This window comes from Lampetra planeri, chromosome 43 (assembly GCF_965212315.1).
Source record: "Lampetra planeri chromosome 43, kcLamPlan1.2.h2, whole genome shotgun sequence".
NCBI classification, from domain to species: Eukaryota; Metazoa; Chordata; class Hyperoartia; order Petromyzontiformes; family Petromyzontidae; genus Lampetra; species Lampetra planeri.
Window position 1 is genome coordinate 9,876,804 of NC_136149.1, and position 12,147 is coordinate 9,888,950.

The window sequence follows — 12,147 nt, forward strand, 5'->3', positions numbered from 1 at the left end:
GTGGCCCCCTTCTTCTCTTCAGTAAAACTTCCGACCCTTAGCTGTCAAGGCGTGAAGGGGCTTAGCGATGGTGGCAAACCCGGCGACAAAACGGCGATAGTACGACGCGAAGCCAATAAAACTGCGGACCTCCCCCTCCGACGTGGAGGTAGGCCAGCTCTGGACACACGCCGTTTTGTTGGGGTCTGTTGCAATGCCGGATTTACTGACAATGTGCCCCAGGTAGCATACGGATTTCTGGAGCAGGTGGCACCTTTGCAGCTTAAATTTCAGGTTTGCCGCCTGCATTCTCAGGAAGACGCGCGTAGCCGGACGAGATGTTCCTCGAACGTCTGACTGAAGATGATCACATCGTCAAGGTATATTAGGCAAGATTCCCACTGGAGACTCGCCAGCACCAGCTCCATCAGCCGTTGAAACGTGGCTGGAGCAAAGTGGAGCCCCATCGGAAGCCAATTAAATTGGAAGAGGCCCTGAGGCTTACGGAAAGCAATTTTGACCTTAGAGGCTTCGTCGAGCGATAATTGCCGAAACCCGGACAGGAGGTCCAAGGTTGAAGAATAGTGGGAATCGTCCATTCGCGGGAGAAAATAAGCATCCGCCATGGATATCTTATTCAGCTTGCGAAAATTTATGCAAAACCGCAAGCTGCCATCATGGGGCTCCCCACGGGCTAGTGGACGGCGAAATGATATCGGCCAGCATCTCATCGACTGCCAGCCGCACGTGATCCTTCTCCGCCGGGTTGAGGTGGTAAGGGTTATGTCGGATGGGAGCAGCATCGCCCGTGTCGATGTGGTGGCTCAAGAGCATGGTACGCCCGATATAAAACTTCCCTGTGCTAAAAATGTCCACGAATTCGCACAAAAGTGCCTTCAGCTCAATCTGCTGGGGCTCGGACATATCCATGTCCCCTGAACAAAGCAAATTGAGCCACACCTCGTCAGGACGCACATGCGGCGGCGTGCGTGGCCCGCTCCCAACACTCCCAACAACACAGGTGGCGGGAAGTGCGGGGGACACATGCGCAAATACGGTGCCTTCCTGAATGAACGACGCTTCCGATCGGTTGTTAAGGACCTGAATTAAGGGTTTCTGGGTAGTGGACACTAGAGTTAGAGCTGCGGCCAGCGCTGAACCCCGAGCAGCCATGTTGGAGGGACCCAAGAGGATCCCAACAGCAGTCATCGTTTGGTCAAGTGGCTTACGTAAGCGCAAGGGTAAAACATATGCGCCCCGGGAGGAATTTGCACCGTTTTGGATGCCAGTGCTTGCACGGTAGCGTTGGCCGCGCACACCCGAGTCAGGGAGGGCAAAAATGACAACCGGCGGCCTGATGGTAATTGGATATACCCTGATAGGGGCTGGTACTGTACGCACCCCACCCTGGCAGTACGTCGCGTGGCGTGCCTTGGCCCGGTAAGTTGCACACCTGGCAACACGCGACTATTTCGCTACACTATGTATGCACGACTTACAGCTGTTGCGTGTATTTTATGAGGTTAAAACACTTCCCCTGCCCATAAAATCATGACCATCAAATGTTTTTTTTTTACAAAATGAAAAATTATCTAATATGATTCCAGTTTGTTATAATCAGATTGTCCTCTTGATCAATTCGGATTGATTCGATGTTGAGACAATCTACCAAGCCGGCGCATCAGATAAGTCATAGAATTCGGGCGAAGGCTTCATTCGTGTAGCCCGATCCAATGGGATCAGTGACAGAACTGAGTGTGAGTGTGTTTGTGTGCGTTTAATAAGCAAGGGTTTAACACGAGAAAAACAAACTCTGCACCTGTTTCGACTTTCAGTGTCTTCACCAGCAAAGTCAGGCTTTCTTTAACCAAGGCTGGTGAACTGCCAGATGTTTATAGGTAATTACCTCTATTACAGATGGGTCTTAGGTTAATGCAAAACTTTAATACACAAAGGTGGTGGGGCGTGGTTCTGGACAACCACTTCATTCACGTGCAGTTTCGGCCTTCAATGGAGCTCGCTTACAGCACTAGCCCCAAACGTCTGTTACATTTTATACGGGGGGGGGGGGGGTCTGTGGAACGGACCGATCACCTAAGTTTAATTCCCACATCAGTGACGAAAATCTGAACTGGTTGTGGGCCTCCCCTAGGTCTGTTCTGCCTTAAATTAGTACATTAGAATTGGGGAGACAAGGGCATGGTTCTGAACACACCAACCCCTCGTGCACTGCGCTATGTTGCCTAGGTACACAACGCGCTCTACCGTCTCATCGTTCTCTCCTCCTGCCGTGACTTGCGATCCTCCTATTGGCGCCCCGTATCTCACTACCGCTGTTAACTTCGTCCGTGGACAGCGCGTATCCTCATACCATAGTGCCAACAGCTGCATGGCTGCAGCCAAGGTTTCTAGTCGATAGACTGTAGACCTGCATCAAGCACATACTACAAGGCCCACACATTCGACTCGGCGCTATTAATTCCCGTGTTTCTCGTGTGTCAACGTGGTGTTGGTGAATGCAAGCACAACGTGAAACACTGCGGCAGACAAAAGGCAGATTCCAGACCACGAGAGATACCGAAACCTGAGTCAGTGGCTCCTCTCTGGGTTTTAAGATCCTTCGGTGGGGAAAGAGCGCGAGACCCCCAGACCCAGGCCTCTAATCTTGAATCCAGGATCCAGCCGTGCTGGCTCCATGTCTCTGATACGAATATTATTAACCATTTAACGCAGAAACATTCAGGTCTCGAGTCCATGTCAGTGGTGCTGACTCGGTGTCTCTGACATGATCATTATGAACGCACATATAAGCTCACGACCACTCGGAAATGATGTATGTATACGGCACAGTCTCTCGTAAATCGTTCACGTAACCTCACCCACTCGCAGTAAAAATGTATTTAACGCCACACTTCTGAATTAATTAATCCGGTTATTATTTGACATTGCAAAATTCATCAGGGCACTTCACGAAGCGCCCCTACTTCATGACCGCATAAAATAAATAAAAATCACCGAGAAATCTTGGCATGAGATAGACTCCAGGGGCTTTCAGAATAAGTAATGCTGTATTAAATGCTAATGTAATCTTTGAGGCAACAGCATTACGTGGCACTGACTCCCAGAGTGCACTATGGTCGTGCCTGCATAGCCATAAACGTGTGTCTTGATGTGTAATATTTTTATTTGTGGGGAGCGGTGGCACAGTAGTCAGCGTGCTGTGTTACCAGTGCACAGCCACCTTCTAGTTTAATTCCCGGCATTATCAGTGGTAATTGATATTGAGTATAGGAGCTGATGTGGAGTGTAAACATCAGAGTTGGGAAGACGAGATGGCTGGGTGCGGTTCTGACCGCACCACCCACTCGTGTGCTCTACCGGCCTTAATAGGGGCTCGCTAACCACTCTTGCCCTCTGGCAGTATATGCCGAAATTATTTCGCACCGTACGTAGCCAACCGTACTAATCGGAGTTGCGGTTGAAAGGACAACAAAACTAAACACAAAAGCTCTTCTAAAGAAATGAGTTTCCAATCTAGATTTAAAAGTGCATAGCTCCAGCGGCTACCTAATATCGGAAGAAAGAGCGTTCCAGACGGCCGCAGAAGCGCATCTGAAAGCGCACAATGCGATGACCGTCTTTCTTCGATGTTTAGCCAATCGCTGCCGCAAGGATGACTGGAGTTCACGTGATGATTTATGCTCCTTGGTGAGCAAACGTCAGGCTATATGTTGGGTCTTTGTCTTTCTTTATTTGAAGCTTTCGTGACTGCAGGAATTCATACTCTTTGGTTATTTCGGTAAAGTCAAGTCGATAGAAAAATAACTAATAAATCACGTTTCGGTAGCAACACAAGCCACCGTCTTCAGGTGAAACAATACAGCAGGCGGACTGCTGAGGAGGAAATGTAGCGAGAGAGCTACTGCAACCAAAGGTTATATACGTTTGTGGTGGGTACAACCCAAGGGTAAGTGGGTGGGACTAGGGATGGAACTTGCCAGTGTAAGTTATATGTGTGTAGTGGATTCAACTGAGTCGCAGGCGTACTTCTTGGAGGCAACACGTTTATTAACACCAACACATTAACGCAAGGGGTTACTGCCCCTTTACCAGATAACCTATGGGGGTGGACCACCAGACTAACTACGCTAGTTACTGGGAGTAGCTACAACGGACAGGACCCTGGCTTGGGTCGTTGTCCACGTGTTGGTCACTTCTTCTTGGACGTAGATCATAGATCTTCAGATGACGACAGCAACGCTGAGCCCGGGTCCCTGTGCGGACCCGGTTTATATGCTGCCGGGTCGTGGCTGGTCCCGCCCTTGGCCACAACCACCTTCGAGAAACCTCTTGTCGTTTCTCGACACCTTCCCGTAGGATCTCACCCTGACACGTGACCACCCCCTAGCCCCCACCTGGGACCCCTGTGTAGATCTTACTGGTCACGTGCCTTCCAGGGTCAACCAGAGTGCCATGGCCTAGGGTAACCTCATCCCATGGCTGACACTCTCACACTCCCTCGTGTAGGAGTCAGCACTGCACGCCACGCGTGGTGCCACTGCGCGATGCCAGCGCTCACCGAGCCCCCTCTAGGGCTGGTACTACACCCATCTACGGGGTGTCCGCGATGACAATGCATCCCACGCCGTGCCTCGCTAGAGCCGGCATTACACAGTGACATCCGCGAAATCCGCGACGTCACTACATGTGTATCGATAGATAACAACTTGCTCTGCTGTGTGAAACGCCAGTAAGAATCAGCCAATTAATTATCAGCTTATAAAGGCAAAGTTACACCACGGTGGCTAACGGAGGCTCTGATTTGATTGTAAAGGGAGAGGTGAACCCGACCGCTCTCTCAGCAAATTACTCTCAAAAGTAAAGAATCATTAAAGTGTGCAGCTCGAGGTCCCGAGGAGACAGACGGGTATATGTGACGTCTCTTTGCCAAACTCCATTTTGTGGAGCCAGGTGAGTGAAATGCCCCATTTAAGCCAACGGTTGCCACTTCCAGGACTTTCCGGGAATTGGCACCCAATCGTCGCGCACTGGAGATTTTCACAATATTGGCAACTGTCTGGTTCTCCTGGTAGCAAGTTTCAGCGCAGTGTCACACTACCCGATTGTTGAAAATGCGTAGACAGCTCTCCAGCATACCTTGTGTACTGAAGCAGTAAACACATTGGCCCGTTTGTTCAGCGCGTGTTAACTTTTTTGTTATTTGATTTGTTGGGTGGAGGAGGGTGGATGACGCACGTTGACGTTTTGCTCACGCGGCGATCTGACCCAAAAATATATTATTAATCTGATGTTGATTCCCGGCCGCGGCTACCATCAATGGAATGAAGACCTCGTGTGAGATCCAAACATCATCCCACCTCTTTCCGGCATTGACATTCCTCCAAGACACCGGTGTTGTTGTCAGCAATCGCAACAGAACATCAACAGGCCGATGGGCGCGTCCCCTTTGTGAATGGGAAAATTAAAGACACAAGCCACAGGAGTGCGATTGTTGTCGTGCAACCAAAGCTATGGACCATAAAGTCAACCACTGTGGTCTGCGCTCGTTCAATGCGTTCAATGGAGGAGGAACAGCGACACTACACGAACTATCTCTCTCTGCTGGAGCCTTCTCATCTTGTCGAGTAGATCTCCACGTGGGCATTCAGCTCCTGAACGTGTTGCGACACGCAAGAAAAAAACAGTGGGGAGTGATATTCGACCGGTCCTGTGTCCAACCCTCACTGACCAACCTGGTAATCTTGTTGTTATCCACGCTCCATCGCTGACAGCGTGAGAAAGCCTTCATCCAGCAGTGGATTGAAAACAGTGATTTCTCTCTCAACTTATCTCCCGATTGCAATTCCACACTCCTGTGGCAGGGGAGCCAGCCTGTTCATCGGGTATACATTCTCGACTACTCCACAAAGTCGTGCCCATGTTTTCAACGCCAGAGAAGGATAATATAATGAATGGGCCGAGTCGACCTCCAACCAAGATTGTAACTCGCAACCATCTCTCTGAAGGGGCTGTTACAATCTCAGAGCCGGGGATAAAGCAAGAATCAGACTATTTATTTATACTGGAGGAGGAATCCGATTATCTATGCAACTATATTCTTAGGTTTTTTTCGGTAAAGTCACGTAGGTAAAAAATTAAAATTAATAAATGTAAAATAAAAAAAATCACGAAGTTTCGGAGGCAACACAAGCTTCCGTCTTCAGGTGGGACCGTCACAGCACGATAGCTGTATCAAGTGAGAGAAATTCCAAGAAACAGTATTTGTATATATACTGGTTGAGGGTGGGAGAAGCCAAGGTAGGCCCTGAATATTATTTTTGTGTGGTTCGGCGCGGCTGAAGCACGCTGTTAGGAATGAGCCTTTGTTGTGTAAACTAGGTGCGGATGATGTAAAGGTGCGTGAAATCGCTGCCAGGAAATTAGTCTTTGTTGTGTAGAATGGTTGACTGAGCCTATTATTATGTAGAGGTGGTGCGGCTGAAATCGCTGCCAGGAATTTTACTTTTATTCATTTAAATTTTTTACCTACGTGACTTTACCGAAAAAACCTAAGAATATGAATCCTTGCAGTCACAAAAGCTTCAAATCTAGAAATAGCTATGAAACTCTTTTTCACAAATCTACAGTTACGGACACGAGGTCAGAACGTTACAACAATAAACAATACATAAACGAGATAGGAGTGTAAAGTATAGCAACGGTAAGCAAATAACCTAATAAATATATACGAATAAATCGCCATTGTATCCTACAAAACACAAAGTCAAATAATTGTATTCGCTGCCTCCCGCATTCCGCCGCTGGCATCGAACGCCTCTCTGCTCTGCAAGTGTAATGATTCATGCGCCGCGAAGTCGTTTGGAAATTAATTAGGTTGGCTTTAAGAATGAGCGGAGAGAGAGGAAGGCGGTGGTGGAGCGAGGCTGTTGGATGCAGGCAGGAGCAGCCAATTTAGTTAATGGCGAGCGGCGGCTCTCCTGGGACGACGCCGAGGCGAGCCAGAGTGGGGGTTGGGCGCGCCGTCTCGCTGTGAGTGGGTGGAATGGTAGAGTAATCCATCTCGTGTCAATAACCGACCTCCCGAGCTATAGGGATCATGATCTTATTTGGGTAAAAGCTACGCTAGTTAGCCAATTTTAGCATCGCTCACACTAAACTGGATTTGCCGTTATGTCCTTTGTATTAATACACTTTGATGGCAATGACGTACTGGGTTACGAGGAGCGGTGGCGCAGTGGTTAGCGCAATGCGCTATGAACCCGGCTACCCGAGTTCGATTCCTGCTCACGGCTAACATGGTGACGAATATCTGAGCCTGCCAAAGGTTTACAAAGGCGGCCGGGCGTGGTGCTGGCCACCCACCCCCTCGTGTGGCGTACCGGCCTCAATAGGTCCCCGCTGACAGCACTTTCCCCCAACAGTCGGTTTGTTTTCCTTTTATGTATACCGCCAATGGTGTGCCTGATAAATGTTACTGCACTACATTCCTGGAAATCTGGGTTCGATTCTTGGAAGCATTTAGATCAGTGGTGCTTAACCTTTACTGCAGACTAGCACCCCTTTGGTTCTCAATCGTAAAACAAAGATGTAAGATTTTTTTATAAATACATTGGGGGTTGATGAAACAAAGTACGGTTGTTGGTGTGTGCACCTCAGGTAAAAAAAACATTTTAAAATACTTTTTTAAAAACACGCTTTAATGAAATGTACCGTACTCGTAATGGCAGAACTCCACGACTCCAGGAAGTGGCCCCGCAGCTTGCCATAGCATAAGGGACAGTTGTAATTTACAGGCAACGTGAGTTGAGCGTTGACAATTAGACTCATAAAAACATATTTTTTAAAATATATATTTTTAATTTTAATGATAGAATTTAGTATTGTCATCAGTATGACATACCTATACCAAGTTTGCAGTCGATGCGACATTGGGAAGACGGTTGAGTTACAAGATTTGAGGATACGACAACAGAGAGCGTTAAATAAAAGCGTGTTAAATCTTATTGGTTCTTTCGGTAAAGTCACGTAGAAGGGAAGTAATAACATTGTAATGTTTAATACAATGTATAAGGCAATATATAGTATCGTAATTGTATAGTGAATATACAGCAGTGTGATATACAGTAGGGTGGATAGAATAATACATAGTGTAATATTACACATACATAGTGTAATATTACACTATGTATTATTCTAGTAATACAGTATATAATTTAATTTTGAGTTTGTCTATGGAAGCATATAGTACGGGATAGACCCGTGTGATGTAAGGGAAAAAAGTTTAGCTGGAAGCATATTATATTTTTTGCGACATAGAATTGTAATGTATTACTTACTGTTAGTAGCTCAGCTTATTGGAGAGTATATTTAGTATACTGATGATACTATGTAGTTTATACTTTAGTTTTTTACGTGGTTGTTTAGTTACTGCAGCTACATACTATTAACATTCCTTCCCTTTATTAATGCTACCCCTATCCCCTCCCTTTGATGCTGCTAATCCTGCATAATGCACGGGCATAATATGACTTTGAAACCCCCGCCCACCTCCTACGCATTTCACAAGTAGTACTAATCACATACCTGCATTTCCCATAAATATGCTAAATTCCTCTTGGTATGCAAATTCTTTTGTCAAGTTGCCCTTCCCCCCTTCCAACCCAGCTTAAATATACGCTCCAAGCGTGGTGGTGTTTCATTCAGACGCTGTCTCCCCGACAGACCTGGTCTTCACCTGAGGACGGCTGCTTGCGTTGTGGCGGAAACGTCGTGAGAATTATTTTATAATGTTTTATTTTTATTATTTTATTACTTCCCTTCTACGTGACTTTACCGAAATAACCAAGAAGATTAATCCCTCCAGTCACGAAAGCTTTAAAGCGTGTTAAATGTCTAAAAATATTTTTATTTTTAATGATAGAATATAGTATTGTCATCAGTCTGACATACCTATACCAATATTTTTTAAGGATACGACAACAGACGGAGTGAGTTAAATACAAGCGTGTAATAATAATAATAAAAAACTACTGAACTAGATATGAGGCGCTCGCTAACAGCGCGTTCCAATATGGCGGTAGTAGCTATGCACGTGGCCTGAAAACCGAACACCGCGAGGGTTGGTGGATTGCACGAATGTGGTAAATCGACCTCCTTGCCCGTGGCCGTCGAGGAGGAGCCATGCGCTGCCTTTCCAAGAGAAGGCGACGCGAAAAATGTGGGACTCCACGCCTTCCATCGGTATGGGATAGAGTGTTGGTCCCCTCGTATGCATGGGGTTTCTCTCGGTGCTCCTTTCTCTCGGTGCTCCTTATTTCCTCCCGCATGCAAACACTCATTCATTGGTTGATAGCTCCTAGATATCTATATAGAGGACCGCAGAGTTTGGGGGTGAAATTGGTGCCGTTTCACCACCTAAACTAAACTATTTGTTTCGATTTAAAGCTTTCGTGACTGCAGGGATTCATCTTCTTGGTTCTTTCGGTAAAGTAACGTAGAATGTAAATAATAAAATAATAAAAATAAAACATAATAAAATGATTCTCACGACGTTTCGGCCACAACGCAAGCAGCCATCCTCAGGTGAAGAACAGGTCTGTCAGAAAGAGAGCGTCTAGGCCCACTGAGCTTTTTAGCTCTTTTTCAGAAGCGACCTGGCCACAATGGTAGCTCAATGAAGTGACTTATCACGAGGATATTTAAAGCAATCAAATACTCTGAAGGCATGTTCTTAAATGTAGGGGGAAAACTGGAGAACCCGGAGAAAAATACATGCAACTACGGGGAGAACGTACAAAGTCCAAATATACAGGCATCAGGGTCGGGATCGGGATCGAACCGACAACCTCCTGTATACCGGGCAAGGTGGTTAACATCTCGCCACCATGGTACCCTGGCTATTACTGCCTTCCCACTCGTCTCTGGTTTCTGCTCATTGCATTTCCGATTAGCGTGGTTAGCTACGTATGGTGCGAAAGAAGTTCAACATACATGTGTAGTGACTTGTAGCGTCACTACCGTGTGGGCCTACACACACACACACGCGTGTGACGTCACTACCGGAGGGGAGTGTCACTACCACGTGGATCCACACACATATGACGTCATCACGTCTGCATGTGGGAATGATGTCACGGCCGGTTCGGGGGTGTCTGGAGGCCGTGGGTCAGTACCGCGGGGGTTGTGTGAGGCCGTGGCACTCTGGATGAACCCGGCTGGACACGTGCCCGGATCAAGGTGGGGGCCGGGGGCACCTTGGGGGCCACATGGACAGAAGAAGAGCCTTCTCGAGAGTTCTCGAAGGTGGGCGTGGCCGGGGTGTGGCCCGGACATGCCGAGGCGCATATAAGTGGCCTTCGTACCGGGTTCAAGGCTGCTCGGGTCCGGGATGAAGATGCCTCATGAAGACACCTCGTAAAGAAGAAGAGTCAAGCCTCAAGTCAGCGTGGTCAACTAGTAGCCTCCTGGCTTGGCCACGCTATTCGTATCAGAGAGTCAGTGTTAGCGACTGTTAGCGAGTGATGGTGTGTGTTAGCGAGGATAGGTCGGTGGTCACCACCCTATGTTAAGAGTTACCCGTTGTGTTAATAATAAATAATGTTGCTTCCCAAGTTCAGTGTGTGCACCTCTATCAAACCATTTCACATGAATACACCCTGAGTCGCCCTTACTCTTCGAGAATGAGCGAATACAGCACGTCAGTGGTGCATTACATGTTGACCTTATTAATTTCATAATGAGTAAATAAATTGGGAATATTTTTATGCATGCTCTGTATATATGTGATTGTGTAAGTATGTTTGTAAATGTGTGATTAGGCGTGAATGTGTGAATGCTCATGTTGGACCAGATCAACTCAATGATCATTGTAGGAGGCTGCTAACTAGGCTTCTGTAGGGGTGTTACGGAGGGGCTATATACATAGGATCACACGGGAAACAAACACAGTGGGCGGGGCTTCGTGAGTGCACGGGGAGGTGCTCTCAACGACGTCCGCACAGGGCAGCCTGGGGGGGCTGGCCCCACCCCTCAGCGGGGGGTTTTGGTATAAAAGGGGATGAGCCGGAGAGCTCGGGGTAGAATGTTAAAGCTAAACCAGTGAAGACCGAAGATCGTCTAGCTAGAGCACTTGACTCCCCTGGGTCGCCGCCCTTGTCAGGGCCGCGCAGGACCGAGCCAGCGGCGTGGTCCCGAGAACCAGAGCTAGTGCTCTGGGACTCCGGGTACCGTAGCCCGACTTACCAGTGTCGGGCCAGACAGCCTCCCCTAGCCCGTTAGTGGAGGACTAGGAGGTAGGTCAGAGATAGCTAGCAGTGTATTCCCAGCTAGCCGGGTGAGGGGCCCGATACCCCCTCCAGTGTTGTATGTCCGCGGTTGTGACGACTGTTGCGGAATAAATACGTGTGCCTCAACCCCGGCGTCCAAGAGTCCTCAACGATATTACACTTCTGTGGAGCACCATGGGCTTGTAATCACGAACACGCTGCTCCAGTATCGACACATCCACACGACATAATGGATGCATGCCGGATTTAAGCGGGAACATTTACTGGATTATATAGTGATAGAACAGCGAATGCGGGCCCATGTCCTTGACAGCGGAACCTACCGTGGAGCTGATAGCCTACTGACAATCGGCTTGTCATCTGTAAGATGTCCCTACCATTATTACCACTACATTGGTGGGTGTCCACCTAGAGTACCACATTCAAACCCACGATAGCTTGGCCTCGGCAAGCTGATGAAAGTTGCAAGCGAGAATTTCATCATCCGTTGCAGCTGGGGTTGGCATCATCCCTCCCCCTCCTCCTGATACTGAGCAGATATGTGTGAGGTTTAGGAGTGTGGCTAATGCAACTGCTGTGCCTGCAACTGGGTATTACGTTCAGACCTCCCCAGACAGGCTGGTTGAAAAGCACTCAATCCCACGTGAGAGAATGAGGAAGCTTCCTACAGTCCTCACGCAGAGATGCAGAGTGCCGTGCGCCACGGCACCTCTTTACTGAGGAGACGGAAATTGCGCATCAGCTCGAGGTCGCAAGCCACTCTTTAATTTAATCAAAAAAGTAGCTTGCATGCGCCACACTTATTCCTGTGAAGTATTGGAATGACGGCAGGAAACCACTTGACGGGTAGCACACTTTTTAT